At 43.5% G+C, this 15907-nt stretch overlaps 1 long non-coding RNA gene across 1 annotated transcript in view; it reads left to right on the top strand.

Moving 5' to 3' along the window:
* Positions 1–7775, top strand: part of LOC124553613 — a 28288-nt gene extending 20513 nt beyond the window's left edge. Inside the window, exon 3 of the long non-coding RNA XR_006968082.1 lies at positions 7710–7775. This is a non-coding gene — a long non-coding RNA (uncharacterized LOC124553613). The remainder of the gene's footprint in view (positions 1–7709) is intronic.
* Positions 7776–15907: the final 8132 nt, after the last annotated feature.

The raw sequence follows: 15907 nt of genomic DNA, 5'->3' as shown, positions 1-15907 counted from the left end.
CCTCCTGAACTGTTCATTATGGTAGTATCTATAACCACAGAGACTCTTCATCACTTATACTACTATATCCCACTTCTTTGCACACCGATTCTTCCTGACTAAGTCTCTTAAACTTCAGCCTACTCATCACTACTAAATTGTGATCTGCATCCGTATCTGCTTCTGTGTACACCTTACAGTCCAGTATCTGATTTCTGAATCTCTGCCTGATGATGTTGATGGTATGTAACTGACATCTTCACATATCTTGCATCCTTTTCCAAGTGTACCTCATCCTCTTGTGAGTCTCAAAGAGAGTATTCGCTATTGCTAGCTGAAGTTTATTGTACATCTCAACTAGTCATTCTTCACTCTCATTCCTAGTACAAAGTCTGTCTTCTCCTGTAACCCTTTCTTTTACTCTTTCCCCTACAACTGCATTTTTGTCCCCCCCCCCCTGACTATTAAATTTTCATCTCCCTTTACATAGTATATTAAGTGTTGAGTATCATCATATAGTTTTTCTACATGTTCATTGTCAACTTGTGATGTCGGCATGTATACCTGAATTCTCATTGTCTGTGCTGTTGTTGGTTTCCTGTCTGTTGAGAAGTACCCTGTCACCGAACTGTTCACAGTAGCTCACTGTCTGCCCCACCTTCCTACTCATAATGAATCCTACTCCTGTTCTGCCATTTTCTGCTGCTGTGGGTATAACCCTATTCTCTTCTGGCCAGAAGTCCTTGCCTTCCTTACATTTCACTTTAGTGACCACCACCGTTCCAGATTGAGCCTTAGCATTTCCCTTTTTTTATTATCTGGCTTTCCTACTGCATTCAAACTCCGTACGTTCAACGTCTTGACTCGTATAATGTCATCCTTTTGTTGGTTATTCAATCTTTTTCTCACGGTCACGTCACTCGTGGCAGTCTCCCCCAGGTATCCAAATATGCACTAGTCAGGAATCTCTTGCCAAGATCATCATGATATTTTGTCAGTTACCGGCCACATCTCCTGTTGATGCACTTTGTGTGTCTAATGCAGTGGTTTCCACTGTCTTCTGCATCCTCATGCCTTTGATCATTGCTGATTCATCTGCCTCAAGTGGAAGCTTTCAAACTCAATGGTAAGAGAATTCCCTGAACCTGTCTGCTCCTCCACCCACTTTTGACAAAGCTGTTGACTGAGTAATGGTGACGTCTTATGCTGGAAGTCTTCGGCTGCCAACGCTGACGATTTTTATTCAAAATGTAAGCGGTGACAGGCTTTGAACCCAGCACAGAGGACATTTTTGATTGCTAATTAAAGACGATACAGCTAGACCATGAAGTCCAAAGAGCAGGGTATGATTTCCAGTCAGATACCTCCCAGGGGGCTCACATTTCTTTCGTGAGTACGTGCATGGTGAGCACGGGGTGCCAAGCTAGTGCAGCGATCTTCTTTCCAGGGCTGCATTTCCTTGCCCTTTCCCTCCTTTCCTCTCCTTGCTCCTTCCCCTTTGCCCTCTCCTCTCCCTCTCTTGGTGTCCTTGTTTGTTGGCCCCGCTATCCTCCTGGTTATGTTGGTTTTGTAATTTGGCTTTGTTGCATAATCACCTCATCCTTTTGGCATTCCCTGGTACCCCCTGGGGATTGACCTCCATTCTGTAGTGTGAGCCATTTGGGTAAGAACACCTTACCTAGTGTCTCCTATGTGTGCCCTCCTAGTTCATTCCACCTGTTCTTTCATGTCGTCCTCTGATGCTAGGGTGCATAGCCTGCACGGTAGCCAGCCCGTGTGGTGGCGTCGCTAGTACCCTTTTGTTTGAGCTCCCTGAACACACAGGGATCACACATCTGATACCTGAGCTGTGACCACCTCAGGTAAGCCTAGCAGTGGTAGCTTGTCGTCCTGGAGAATCAGAACTCCAGGGAATGGCCACCGTGCCAGACAGCCCTTGCTGTGGCTGGGTGGTGCATGTGAGGAGAGCCCCTGATTGGAGTGGGTGGTATCAGGGCGGACAGTATCCAAATGAAATACATATGGGTCCAGAACTCAGGCCGTTCTTCTGCGGCCGTCTCTCCGCATGGAACTGATTATTTTAGTGCTGCTTCTCCTGTCCCTTGGGCGTTCCCTTCCTTGGCTACACCCTGGGAGGAGGGTCAGGCCCGTCGGCTAGGGGTGAAATCTTTTCCCCGCTATCTGGTTTGCACCAGGACTGATAGGGATACTTTCAGCAATGCCAAACCTTTATTTTTTGTGGAACATTGAAGACAAGTTTGGCGAAGTGGACTCCCTGAGCAAGATGCGGTCGGGTTCGTTGCCGAACAAAACTGCTTCAGCTGCCCAGTCTGCGGCCCTTCGTGCCTGTAACCATCTTGGCACAATTCCTGTGTCCATTAGCTCCCACCAGTCTCTAAATATGGTACAAGGTGTGATTTTTCACAGGGACCTCATCCTTCAAACTGATGAGGAACTTCGGGACAATATCAGAAGGCAGGGTGTTCACTTTGTTCGGCGTGTTCAGAAGGGTCCTAAGACAATCGTGCGTTCCCTCTCCTGTGCGTGTTAATTGTCACGGCAATCATTCTCCACGTTCACCAGATTGCGCAGTATATAAGAAGGAAAAGAAGATACAGGAGTATAAGTCCCTTGGTCTCTTAACCTACACTGAGGCTCGTAAGAAGTATGCATGTCTTCACCCTGTGTCGATGACTAGTTCGCTTTAATTTCATCTTCACCACTTCGTCCCCCCTTCCTTACCCCAGTCCCGAACCCCTGTCCTACCCCACTCCCCTGCGGCTGCCACACCCTCTCCTCCGGGCACTGCTCCTCCTCCCCAGCCGGAGAAGTGACCCACTTCTTCGCCGTCTGCAGGTCAAGGGCGCCCCTCCCGGGATATCCCTTTCTGGCACCTTCCAGGCCAAAATTCTGCTGCCACGCGACGACCGCGAGAACCATGGTCTGTCGGTCCCCCGTTTGCCCGATCTCTTTCTGTTCCCGATCTTGCTGCAGCTGGCTCCTTTATGCCACACAGCCCTCCTCGATCTCAAACAGAAAAGAAGAAGAAAAGAAGTCCCGGGACAAGAAGCCTCAGGTGTCACCAGAGGTCCCATCTTTAGCTTCGCAACCCAATTCTGACTTGTTGATCATGGATGTCGCCTCCTCCTTGTCGGTGACGGTTGGTGACTGGCTTTAGCATGTTCAACCCCCATTTGAATCATTGTTCTATGGTTATCCAATGGATTTGTAATGGGTATTGCCATTACCTACCGGAGTTGAAATGCCTTATTTCGTCTTACTCTGCAGCTTGTTTGATTCTACAGGAATATCATTTTACTGATGATCACTCACTGATTCCCTGTGGGTTACGTGTTTTCTGTTGAAATCGGGTCGGCCCCGTGTGGGCCACTGGTGGAGTTTGTACATTGGTCCGTACAGATGTTGCTAGCACGTGGATTCCTCTTCAAACTGCATTGGAAGCGGTTGCTGTTAGGTTCCACCTGGACTCACAGGTCACGGTTTGCAATCTTTATTTCCCTCCTGACAGGTCACCTACACCTGCTGACATAACAGCCCTTCTTCTGCAACTTGTTCCTCCCTTCCTCCTTTTGGGGCAGTGCATTTCTATCCAGACGAGGTCTTCTCATAGAGCAGTTTCTTGCAGACCACGACTTGTACCTCCTTAATGATGGCTCCCCTATTCATTTCAGTGCCAGTCGTGGTACCTTTCCTGCCATCGATCTTTCTTTTCCTTCTCCCTCCCTCTTCCCTTCATTACACTTGTCATCACACGACGACCTTTGTGATTGTGACCATTTCCCATTGATTCTTTCACTTCCTTCCCACTCCCCGATGGGAAGGCTACCTCGTTGGTCTTTCCAACGCTCTGATTGGCATCGATACACTGCACAGGTTGTTTTTTCTCCCTCTGTCGGGTTGTATTGACGACGTCCTACGTGACGTGTCTGACGCGATTGTTCGCACTGCTAGCCATTTGTTTGCAGTATTTTTTGAACTTCGCAAGGCTTATGACACGGCTTGACGCCATCACATCTTCCTTACAATTCATCAGTGGGGTCCACTGTTGTTCCTGTTGTATTGGTAGTTTAGTGTTTGGGTTGGTACTGTTCTTGGTTCTCCACAGACCCAGGAGACTGGCATCCCACAGGTTTCTGTAATGAGTATACTTCTTTTCCTCATTGCTATCGATAGACTTGTGGCCTCTGTCGGTCCTTAGGTCGCCCCTGCTCTGTATGTGTATGATTTCTGCATTTGGGTTAGTTCCTCTTCGATGGCCTCTGCAGAGCGGCAGCTCCAGGGAGCTATACAGCATGCCTCTGCATGGACCCTCTCACACAGGTTTCAATTCTCTCCTTTAAAATCGTGGGTGGTCCACTTCTGTCACCGTACTACGATCCACCCCATCCGGAGCTCCATCTCGATGCACAACGATTACCTGTGGTCCCACAGTTTCGTTTCCCGGGTAGTCTTTTCGACAACAAGCTCACTAGGCTGCCTCATATCAGACTTCTGAAGGTAGGATGTTTCCGTAAACTCAGTTCTTCGCTTCCTTGCCCACAACTCTTGGGGAGTGGAAAGCTCCATCCTTCTCTGCCTTTATCGTGTTCTAGTGCTGTCTCGCTTGGACTATGTTGTCAAGTTTATGGTTCGGCTGCTCCTTCCACACTGTGCCTGCAGGATCCGGTCCACCATTGCAGTATCCTTTTGGCCATTGGTGCCTTCCCTACTAGCCCAGTTGATAGCCTCCTGTTTGAAGCTGGGATCCCCCCCCCCCCCCCCCCACACACACACACACTGTGTTGTCTCCGCATCGGCCATACCAGACTGACACACGGTTTTCTTTTGCGTAATGAGCCACCCTCACTTCGTGGTCATGTAGCCTTCCACTGAGTAACCCACATTTTGGTGGAATGCCCCCTTCTTTTGGCTCTGCGTACTAAGTACAGATTTCCCCGCACTTTACCTTTAATGTTGGCTGAGGATTTCTGGATAGTCGAACTGGTACTCAGTTTCCTCCAGGAAAGTGGTTTTTATTCTAAATTTTAAGGTTTTTAACCTCACTTTGGTGTTGGGGCATGGCGGTGAGGGCTGGGGTATCTCCCACTGTAAGCTGTATCTGGAGATTCCCGCTCCCCTCCTTGGCCAAGATCCTATTTTCTTCCCCCTTTTACTCTGTTTTTTTTTCACTTTTTAGAATTTGTTAGTCTCCTTTTGCCATGTGCACTTCTACATTCTAGCGGTTGAACGCTTTTAAATAGCAGGTGGTCTTGCCCCTACTGCTTCAGAGGTGCGATATTTCCTGCCTCTAGCATAGCCAGCGGGTCGCTCTCTTGCTGACTTTGCTCATTTTGTTTTGACGACATGACTGCTGTTTTACATTTTTTAGCCTTTTCCCTTCTGTTGTTCTGACTTTTATGAGATGTCAAACTGTCTGAATGGACCACATTTGAAACAAGTGACTGATGACCTTGCTGTTTGGTCCCTTCAACCCTAATCAACCAATAACCATCCAGTCAGATATCCAGTACAGAAGATGCTGTGAGCGGAGACAGTAATTCAGTCAGCACAGTACCGTGGTCACACAATGCTGGGCCTTACAATCACATTCTCGTCTCTGTTCAGCCATCACCCAGATTACGGGCCATGGTTTCCTTTCTACAAAACACACAGGTATGGTGTGCTCTAGTTACGTCACTGTACTGGATACTGGAGGGGCAGGTGTCAAATGTCTACCCTTCTGCCATGGCTGCAATTCTCTCCGGCATTATCGGGGGCCACTCCAGTGAATCGCACGAGTTTCCTTGCACTAGGGTGTGGCAGATTACATTTCCTATCTGTCTAATTTGGTCTCTAGCATGTTCCACACCGTCAGTATTGGTGTGACGCTTAGATCTAAGTATTATTTGTTACTCTCTGTCTCTCAGATTCAAATGCTTCATATTAAGTCTTTCTTTCTCTTTTATTTTTTTTTTTCTTCTTCTTCTTCTTCTTCTTCTTCTTCTTCTTGAATGTGTTACACTACTGGTAACACAACAATTTATAAACATTGTTCGTGAAACAATATTACCTATCCTGTGTAATCCATTTTTTATTCTAGTGGTAGCCTGTACTGGAATCTTCTGTCTGTTTTGTCCAGCTTAATTTAACATGAAAATTGATGTTTGAGGAAGAAGTACATCACCTCTGCTATCAAGAGACATCACATGCGTATATGGTTCTGTCTGCTTTAGTCAGAAGCAAATTTTGAAACAACTCTTCTGTAAGTTTTGTATAGCTGTATCTGTGACAGGCTTCATGTGTTTTTCATTGCACGAGGTTCGTTCAATAAGTAATGCCTTAAATTTTTTAAAATGCTATTAACATACATAGACAAATGTCCCTGTTGGTCCCTCCCATTTGATGTTTCAAACCGTTCTCGCAGATGGCAGAGCAGTAGTACAGCGTCAAAATGGCGTCTACACATGAGTTCCATTACAAGCAGTATGCTGTTATTGAGTTTTTGTGCGCAGGAAAAGAAACCGTTGTGAACATCCATAAACGTTTGTGTTCAGTGCGTGGCAATGCTGCAGTTCTGCAGTTGATAGCACAGTTGGGCAACGGGTGAAGAAAGTTGCACACTCAGGAAATGGCAGAAACAAGCTCCACGATCAGCCACACTTGGGACGTCCTGCCACAGCCGCTGCTCCAGACATGCTGAATCGTGTGGATGCCATTATTCGTGCTGACCGGTGCATCAAAACTTGACAATTGGCTCTAAAGTTGTCGGTCAGAATTGGAAGGTCGTCTGCAATGATCAGGACCCTCGGCTATTCAGATAGTGGTGCTCCTGATGGATTCGATTAACGCTCACAGCGGGCTACACGATTCAAAGAAGGGCCATTTCATCTTAACTATTAGAGCGTTTTGAGACCGGCGGAGACGGCTTTCTCTCACACGGATTGTTACGGGGGACGAAAGCTGGGAGCACCACTTTGTGGCAGAAACAAAAAGGCAGTCCATGGAGTGGAATCGCCCTCATTCGTGAGAAAAGAAGAAATTAGAGACGAACCCCTCTGCCAGAAAAGTCACGGTGACAGTCTTCTGGGATTGTGATGGCGTCATTTCTGTGGGTGTGATGGGAAGAGGGTCAACCATCAATTCAGGGCCATATCAGAAGACTCACACGAGAACCGTTACCGACGTGTTCAATCGGACAAGAATCCAGCAGAAATCTTGCTCTATTACAATAATGCACGCCCACACACAAGTCCGAGAGCCCGGGAATGCATTGCCCCATCCACGCTACAGTCCGGACCTGGCACCCTCGGACTTCCATCTCTTTGGGCCGCTTAAAGATTTTCTACGGGGAACACACTTTGAAGAGGAGGAGAGTGTCAGTCTTACAGTGGACACGGGCAAGACGTGTCGATGTATGTCACCAAATTCTGACTCTTACATTATGAGGAAAAAGAAAGTGGGGCATTACTTAATGAACGACCCTCGTAAGTTGAAAACTGAACTTGACGGATTGTTTCCCCTATGTCCCCCCCCCCTCACCCCCCTGTTAGTGATATTCCACTTCCATACATTATGTTCCAAATAACCTCAGAAGCGAGTCACAGCTAGCTGACTTCAACTGCTTCCAAAACTCTGCCCGGCAGTCGTGCTGTCAGTGCAGCACAGTCGCTGTCCCCTACGTTCGGGCTGTGGTTTGCGCCCCACTCTGAACAGCCGCCCCCTGTTTGCAGCGCGGGCTGTGGCTCCAGCAGTCCCAGCACCGCCACTCGGCCACTCGGCGACCCCGGACGCTCTCCTGCCCCGGCTGCCGGCCACACTCCGCCGCCTCCAGACGACGCGGCCGTCTCTCGCCTGCGGTGAGTGCTGCCGACTTGTACACTCGGTGCCGCGTCAACCAAATGTTACACTAAAAACATCTAATTTAAGCATTTTTGAAATTTCCGCTAAAGCTGAGCTTACAGTTGTCAGGAAAAATTATTTCTTCATTTAATAGGTGTGTTTAATGTAACTGCTGCTGTTGATGGTGTTTACGTATCTTAGAAATTAGTTCCGAAGGAAGTGGGTTCGGAGCCACGGTGTCAGTGCATTGCTATTCAACGAAACCTACACGTCACGTGAATGAGTATACAGCTGTGTCGAAGTTCTCACACGGAACCTCTTGAGTACGAGATCACAAATTCAGTCTTCAGTGAGGCTCATTGGATAGTATTAACAGTTGTGATGGGGATAAATATTAGCTGCTAATATTTGATGATCTTCATGAGGAGGGCTACAGAAAGTGAGTGTCCAAGACGTACAGATATAAACCTCCTATGAGACACACGTATTACACTTAACAAAATACACATCGTCGACATTAGAGAAATGTTCAGGACAGATAATTAACTTGAACAACGAGCACCAAATGAAAAACAGCGCGTCCCAGTGGTCACATAGGTTTGCACCATCAAGATCGAAGGTGAACACTGTCGTGGACCTTACCGTGGAACTGGTCTTCCTTCGAGGTGCACGTTCAGATAATGCGATAATACGTTTTATAGGCACAGAACAAACAAAACATCTAGAGGCTGAATTTTCCAATGATATAAATCACAATGTCGCACTCCTTTCAGGAGGGATAGTTTGCTCTGAGGGAGTATGATTTTTATACGCAGACCAGGAACGACCAAAGAAACTTGCTTTAACCAGCCATTGGTCAGAAGCAGTGCTCATACTACAGCTGTAGTTCTCTTATGCCTATTTTCCTGCTCTCGTTTGCTTTGAGGTAACTATTACCTAGTGCCCTTGCAAGATGGCGCACACGAGAAAGAATCGTAGGGGGGCAGAGCTCCTCCAACTTCTCGCAGCACAATAAATAGATTTGCAACCAATTTACCGACCAGACTCACTCGACATAATTGTGTACTGCTGCGTTAGGGCATTGATACTACCAGAGTGAGATTTTCACTCTGCAGAGGAGTGTGCAGAATTTGGAAGGTAGGAGACGAGGTCGAGGTACTGGCGGAAGTAAAGCTGTGAGGATGAGGTGCGAGTCGTGTTTGGGTAGCTCATGGTAGAGCAGTTCTCAGTGAAAGGAAAAGTTCCCAAGTTAGTCTCGGTCCGGCACGCAGTTTTAATCTGCACTGATAGTAGTTAATCTTGATATACCTCTCCTGGAACTTACAATTCCCTCTTATCCCCTCTTTTAACCACTTTATCTTCAGATCGCGGATGGTTGATGTTAAAAACAAATTCCTTACTGAATGATGGGAAAAGTTTGTCTCATCTACAAACCTGCAGTTCACTGTGCATTGTCGAGTTAACGCTTTATTTGAAATTTCGTTACCTGATTTCTTTCCGTTTCGTAGCACTCTTTCAAACTATGCCATTAGTATAGGCGTTGGTATGGGACACCACATGTTTTTGACTTGAAAATATTTCGGCGTGTTTTTGACTTGAAAATATTTCGGCGTGTTTTTGACTTGAAAATATTTCGGCGTGTTTTTGACTTGAAAATATTTCGGCTTGTTTTTGACTTGAAAATATTTCGGCGTGTTTTTGACTTGAAAATATTTCGTCGTGTTTTTGACTTGAAAATATTTCGGCGTGTTTTTGACTTGAAAATATTTCGACGTTTTTTTTTTCTGACAAAATATTTCGACGTGTTTTTGACTTGAAAATATTTCGACGTAGTTTTTTTTCTGGAGAAATATTTCGACGTGGTTTTTTTCTGGAGAAATATTTCGACGTGGTTTTTTTTCTGGAGAAATATTTCGACGTGGTTTTTTTTCTGAAGAAATATTTCGACGTGGTTTTTTTTTCCTGGAGAAATATTTCGACGTGGTTTTTTTTTTCTGTAGAAATATTTCGATGTGGTTTTTTTTTTCTGTAGAAATATTTCGATGTGGTTTTTTTTTCTGGAGAAATATTTCGACGTGGTTTTTTTTCTGGAGAAATATTTCGACGTGGTTTTTTTTCTGGAGAAATATTTCGACGTGGTTTTTTTTCTGGAGAAATATTTCGACGTGGTTTTTTTTCTGGAGAAATATTTCGACGTGGTTTTTTTTCTGGAGAAATATTTCGACGTGGTTTTTTTTCTGGAGAAATATTTCGACGTGGTTTTTTCTGAAAAAACGTTTCCACATATTTTTTTGTAAAAATGTTTTTGTCTTATAAAATTTCCACGTAAATTTTCTGTTAAATATTTCCAATTTTCTTTTTAAAAATTCGCTGTTGGTCTTAACGAAAACTGTATCGACAAGACTATTTTCATCATTTCCACATGTTTTACTCGTAAAAATATTTACTTAGTTTCTGCATGAGAATTTTCCGCATCTTCCCACTGCACATTTTAAAACATTTTGCGTAAAAGTGGTCGTCCCTTTGAAAAAGTCTTTTTGCGCAGAGCAGAAGATGGCAGCCCCTGTTTGGCAGCCACTTTTTTGGGAAACCTTGGCAACTTTAAGGGCAGCGGTATGGCACAAACCCGCATCTTTTAGACGGAAAGACGGCAGCCACCTTTCTGCAACGACATTTTGCGTCCACTTTTTTGTGGCCACTTCTTGAGATTTCCAGGCAGCGCTCAGTCGTCGCTCGGCTGGCACTTTTTCGTGGTCGCTGTTTAGCTACCACTTTCTTGCGAGCGCATTTTTGCAACGACTTTCTGCAACGACACGTGAAAATTTTAGAGGGTGTCCACCCTTGAAAATCAGACAGTTCTGATGTGCTTACAAGTCACCTCAATTATTTACTGGTTGATAGGTGTCTCTTCAGTTATCTCTATTTTATCATCCAGCAACAATCTGTACCAACAATCAGTATCATCAATGCATTCTGTAATCTCGCGGAAAGCATAGCTGTATTCTATTTATACATGTAGATTTTATTTCATTATTAAATAACACCCAGGGAAGTGTATCGGTTATTGTGTATTCTCTTCTAAAGCCATAAGCGTATCGTAGTTACAGTTAAATTCCTTACCTACAGCTGTACTTACAAAGTTCTTTGTTTTCTTGTGTGTTGTTATCATATCGTTGGTTATTATGACTTTGTCTTGTGAACCATGTACCAGCTCGGCCATTGTTTCCATATTCAAAACCTTTAGCACTACGGTAGTTAAGAGTGAAGCCTTGTAATTTTGGTAGTCTGTTTACCTCTGTACGTTTTGTATGCACAACTTTTTGGTCCTGTTCCTGTCCATTCAATACCGTAATCATCTTTACCAAACTCGTCAGTCGATTCACAAAGCGTGCAACCTGTTTCTACAGTATTCGTACCATCGTCGATATAAACAAGAGTGTCTGTGTCGTAGGACACAATTTTATCACCTAACCTATCGAGCATATCGTACGGCCTCATTCTAGTGTTGGAAGTGGTGAAGGTGGACACAAATAGGTTGGTACTTGTATGGTCTTAGACATTGTACTGATATATAACTTGGATTACACAGGTATGATTTCAGGAAAATTAGTGAAAAAATTCCATCAGGTACAGTTGTTTCAGAAACAGCTTCTCTAGTTTGAGCTTTTTTTCGATATCTCAGCACTCTAGTGAGTTTGAATTTTGGTTTTTAGGATCTCCGTAAACTGTTACTTAGCCATTTTTATACTAGATGTACGCAAAATAAAAGAGTAATCAGGAGAAACCAGCAGTATTTTCATGTCAGTGCCTGTCTGCTGCACTGCCCCTTCCCCCGCCATCACCGAGCAGTGAGCTTCTGCTGTTGTCCTCCAGTTCACAGTACCTCTTCACTCTGTGATGTTCACGTGATGTTGTTGTTGTTGTTGGTGGTGGTGCTTTAAACTAGTGACTGCTTCCTTGTGCTGTGAAGTTGTTCTATGGACAGTGGCTACCAGAGGATATATAAATTCGGCACATCGCTTGTGCTACATTTGTGGTAACTATACCGTTAAAAAGCAACAAACAAACATTTCCGATTTTGTTGAAAAGGTATATTTCGCCTATTTCGGTATAAAGTTAGGTGATCAAGATAAGCCTTGGGCCCCACACAGTTTGTCCAGTGTGTGTTGAAGAACTGAGGCAATGGTTTCAACGTAAAAAGCAGTTGGTACATTATGGAATACCAATGGTTTGGAGGAGCCCAAAAATCATAGTGAAGACTGCTATTTTTGTTGTTGCAATGCAAGAAGACAGAGATTGCAATGATTCTGGCACAACCGATCCCATTCCGTTCTCACAAACTGAGCTGAACGATTTAGACCTAGGCCTTTCTATAAAATCGGCAGACGTTTTAGGATCTAGATTGAAAGATAAACATATATTGGCACCAGGTAGATCCTTTTCTTCGTATCGATCGAGGGAAAAAGAGTTTGTATCTTTCTTCCCTCAAGAAGGTGACATGGTGTTTTGCAGTGATGTTCCCCCTGGACTTATGGCACGTTTCAAAATAGAATATGCTCCTGATGAGTTGAGACTTTTTATTGATTCTTCAAAACAAAAAAAGCCTTAAAGCAGTACTTCCACACAACGGCAATAAGTACGCTTCTATACCAGTTGGACACTCGGTTTACTTAAAACAATGTTACGCAGGCCTTGAACTGGCTTCAAGCAAACACTGCTATTCAGACCACAAATGGACATTACGTGCTGATTTAAAAGTGATTTCAATGCCGTTTGGTCAGCAAAGGGCTATACAAAGTTCCCTTGCTTTCTCTTTGAATGGGAAAGTAGAGATAGAAAGCAATACTACATCAAAAAAGGTTGGCCCTTCAGAAAAACCTTACAAGTAAGGGTTAAGAACGCTGATAGGAAAAGCCTTGTGGATCCCAAAAAGGTGTTACTTCCACCACTTAACATTAAGTTGGGACTGATGAAACAATTTAAGACATTGCCAAAAGAAGGGGAATGCTTCAGATAGCTTTGTGGAGAGTTTCCTGGCTCATCCGAGGCAAAGCTAAAGGAAGGAATCTCTGTCAGACCAGACATTAGGAAACTAATGACAGATCCCAAGTTTGTGGACAAAATGGAAACATAAGAAAAGACAGCATGGACATCTTTTAAATTAGGTGTTACAGGTTTCCTATGAAACATGAGAGATCCAAACTAAAAGACAATAGTCGCAGACATTACTTTAAGAAGCGGGCTGTAACGTGAGCTTTAAAGTTCATTTTCTCCACTTGCATCTTGACTACTACCCTGCAAACCTTGGTGATGTAAGTGAAGAGTAGGGCGAAGAGATTCCATCAAGACATCCAAGGAATGGAAAGAATATATCAAGGAAGACTGAACGTCAACATGATAGCGGACTACTACTGGATGATAAAAAGTAAATGATCCTCAATGAGCCCACAGCTGGAGAAGCAATAAGAGGAGCTTTGACAGAAAGCGAAAGCATTATTATAATGACTTGTGAGATTAAAGAGAAGTGGAAGTGTGCGGGAAATATAGTTCAGAACTTATTTATAAATAAAATAAAATTTTATTGTTGCTATACCTAAAAATACTCCTTTTTTGTGAGAAAATCTGACTTGATTGAAAAAAATTGGATTGCATTTTTTAAATTGTCGTTGAAAAGTACATCTGTCAGTTATCAAATTTCAAGCAACTTCCAAAAAATATTTTTTTTCAGACCTGTGTTATATCTTCGTTGATCGGTATGATGTTAGTTGTCTCCCTTTTATTTTGTGTAAGAGCTCGTACCATTGCTCAATGTTGTCTATAAATTCTGTTTGTGACAAGTTCTGTCTCTGTCCGAATTTTCCCCAGAGGGAATTGTATATTTTGGCCACAGCCCGCTTGCCATCGTTCGGTTCAGTATTGTTAATGTCGTGCGTGATGTCTTGCTTGCCCTCGATAGTTCGACCGTATTCTTCTTTAGACTTCTAATTACCTTCCCAAGGACTAGTTTCCAGTTTGACCTTCATGAAGGTTTTTACGTAGTTTGTGAACAGTCAATTACTTTCCCATTCAAAGTGCCACATCTCGTAAATTTCCTGTATGGCTTTGTTGAGCTCTAAAGTTGTCAAAGTTCGTACAAATGCTCGCTCATAGTCACTATGGTTGCAACTACTATCAGGCTTTTCTTCTACACTTTTCAAATGTAGAGCAAACAAAAGCTTTCCTGCTCAACAGGAAGCACAGAGTGGTACAAGCCGTGAAGCACAAGCACTTTGCATTTAACGAAACGAAATCATTCGTCGTCATATTTTTGTGGCCTCAGTATCTGTACGGGATGACCAACAGATAATCGTAGTAAAACATCGCTGTCGGATATAGCCTGCCCATGTCTATATATCGCAGCTTCTTGCCTGAAACCTTGAATTTAGCAGCGTTTGTTCTTGCGCCGAAAAAGACATATCTAGGGTTCAGGGGTTCTATGACATTTACGTTCTCTTTTGAATTATTCCACTTACAGCTCCATATTTCGACACAGTTACAACCGGCGTTCCTTGACTTTTGTGTGAGGTCTAAGAGATCCATGGTTTCATTGTTGACCGTTGTCGATAGTATTGGGCGAATAACACACTGGACAGCCGTGCCAGAAGCAATTGTGATACTGGTAAACTGTTTTTGTGTTTGCGTTCTAGCTGTCAACATTTGCGCCACATTTTGTAACTTCTCCACCGTTCAATGCATTTTGTACATTTAGAAACGAATTTAACCACACAATTTACTCTTTGCTGAACATTTCCTTCTTTTGATGTTTGACTGCAGCAAGTAGGTTCAATGTATTATGACCTGCAAATAGCCATACAAACACCAGACATTATTATGTACTGGAAAGGATCAATGTTTCTGATTTCCAGGAAATATCTCCTAAATTCAAGGCAGCTGCGGCGCAATATGTCGTCAGGATGGAAATATTCGGAAAATCCCTTCTGGAAGTCAAACGTAATTTTCACCCACTTCCTGAGCGTGCCATTCTAAGAATGCTTTTCTAGCCTTACATATCACAATGTCAACACCGTAGTACTTGTTTGCTGGAAGTCGCCCTACATAATTTTGATTTGATTATTGAAGAAGTGTGGAAAGTAACCTTTTTTCAGCTCTTTCAGACTGAATGTCTTGGAAAACGTCGCGATTTCCTTGGATACCATATTTACTGGGATCTAACCCGTACTTTTTTCCGGTTTTTGTAATTCAAAAAACCGCCTGCGGCTTAGAATCGAGTGCAAAGTAAGCGGAAGTTGTGAAAAATATTTGTAGGTGCCGCCACAACTAACTTCTGCCGTCAAATATATGTAGCGCTACACAGGCATGCTTTGCAGGCACAAAGATGAATACTGGCGCCAAAACCTGTGCGTCCGTAAATAAATTAAAAGAAAAGGTAGAAGAATGTAAAAATTATGCGATGTATTCCTTTGTGTTTGCTGCTGTCTCATTTAAATTTTGTCTGCCTAATAAACTACGAAACTCGAGTGAGACAACAGCAAATGCGGAAGAATATACATACCATGTCATGTTTATATTCGTATTATTCTTACGTTGAATAGTGATAATGAGAAATGAAGCACAGCAACTGACTAGATTTTTAAATCTAAGATGACTTTAATTTCTGTGCAGAATGTGATGCACTAAAGAGGCGTGTGCAAAGATTTTCAGACGGAGAAAAATTTTCGCTAGAGACTAGTTCAGAACATCATCTCTCATACGCTGTCTATTATTTGGTTCTTGTTGGTCATTATCAAACAAAGCAGCAGTGTAATTGACAGCAAATAGCAGTCCCTTGCCAGTGTTTCCCTTATGAGACAATTCCTCTCTCTCTTTTTTTTTTTTTTAAATTGTAAGCCACGGTAGCGCGTATAAAAGCAAGCCATGCTGCAAGCGGCGACTGGTTGTAAACACTCATTGTCAGTATGCGACAAACAATGCATGACACAGTACAGTAATGCATTTTCAGCTTAGAGTGACTTAAACACTTATAACAAAGAGAACAGCACTCATAAGATCAAAGCAAAATAAGCAATCGATTGAAACCAGACGAAGCACG

This window comes from Schistocerca americana, chromosome 11 (genome assembly GCF_021461395.2).
Source record: "Schistocerca americana isolate TAMUIC-IGC-003095 chromosome 11, iqSchAmer2.1, whole genome shotgun sequence".
In the NCBI taxonomy this organism is placed as follows: Eukaryota; Metazoa; Arthropoda; class Insecta; order Orthoptera; family Acrididae; genus Schistocerca; species Schistocerca americana.
The sequence above is the reverse complement of the archived record's forward strand: the minus strand, read 5'-3'. Positions and strand labels throughout refer to the sequence as shown.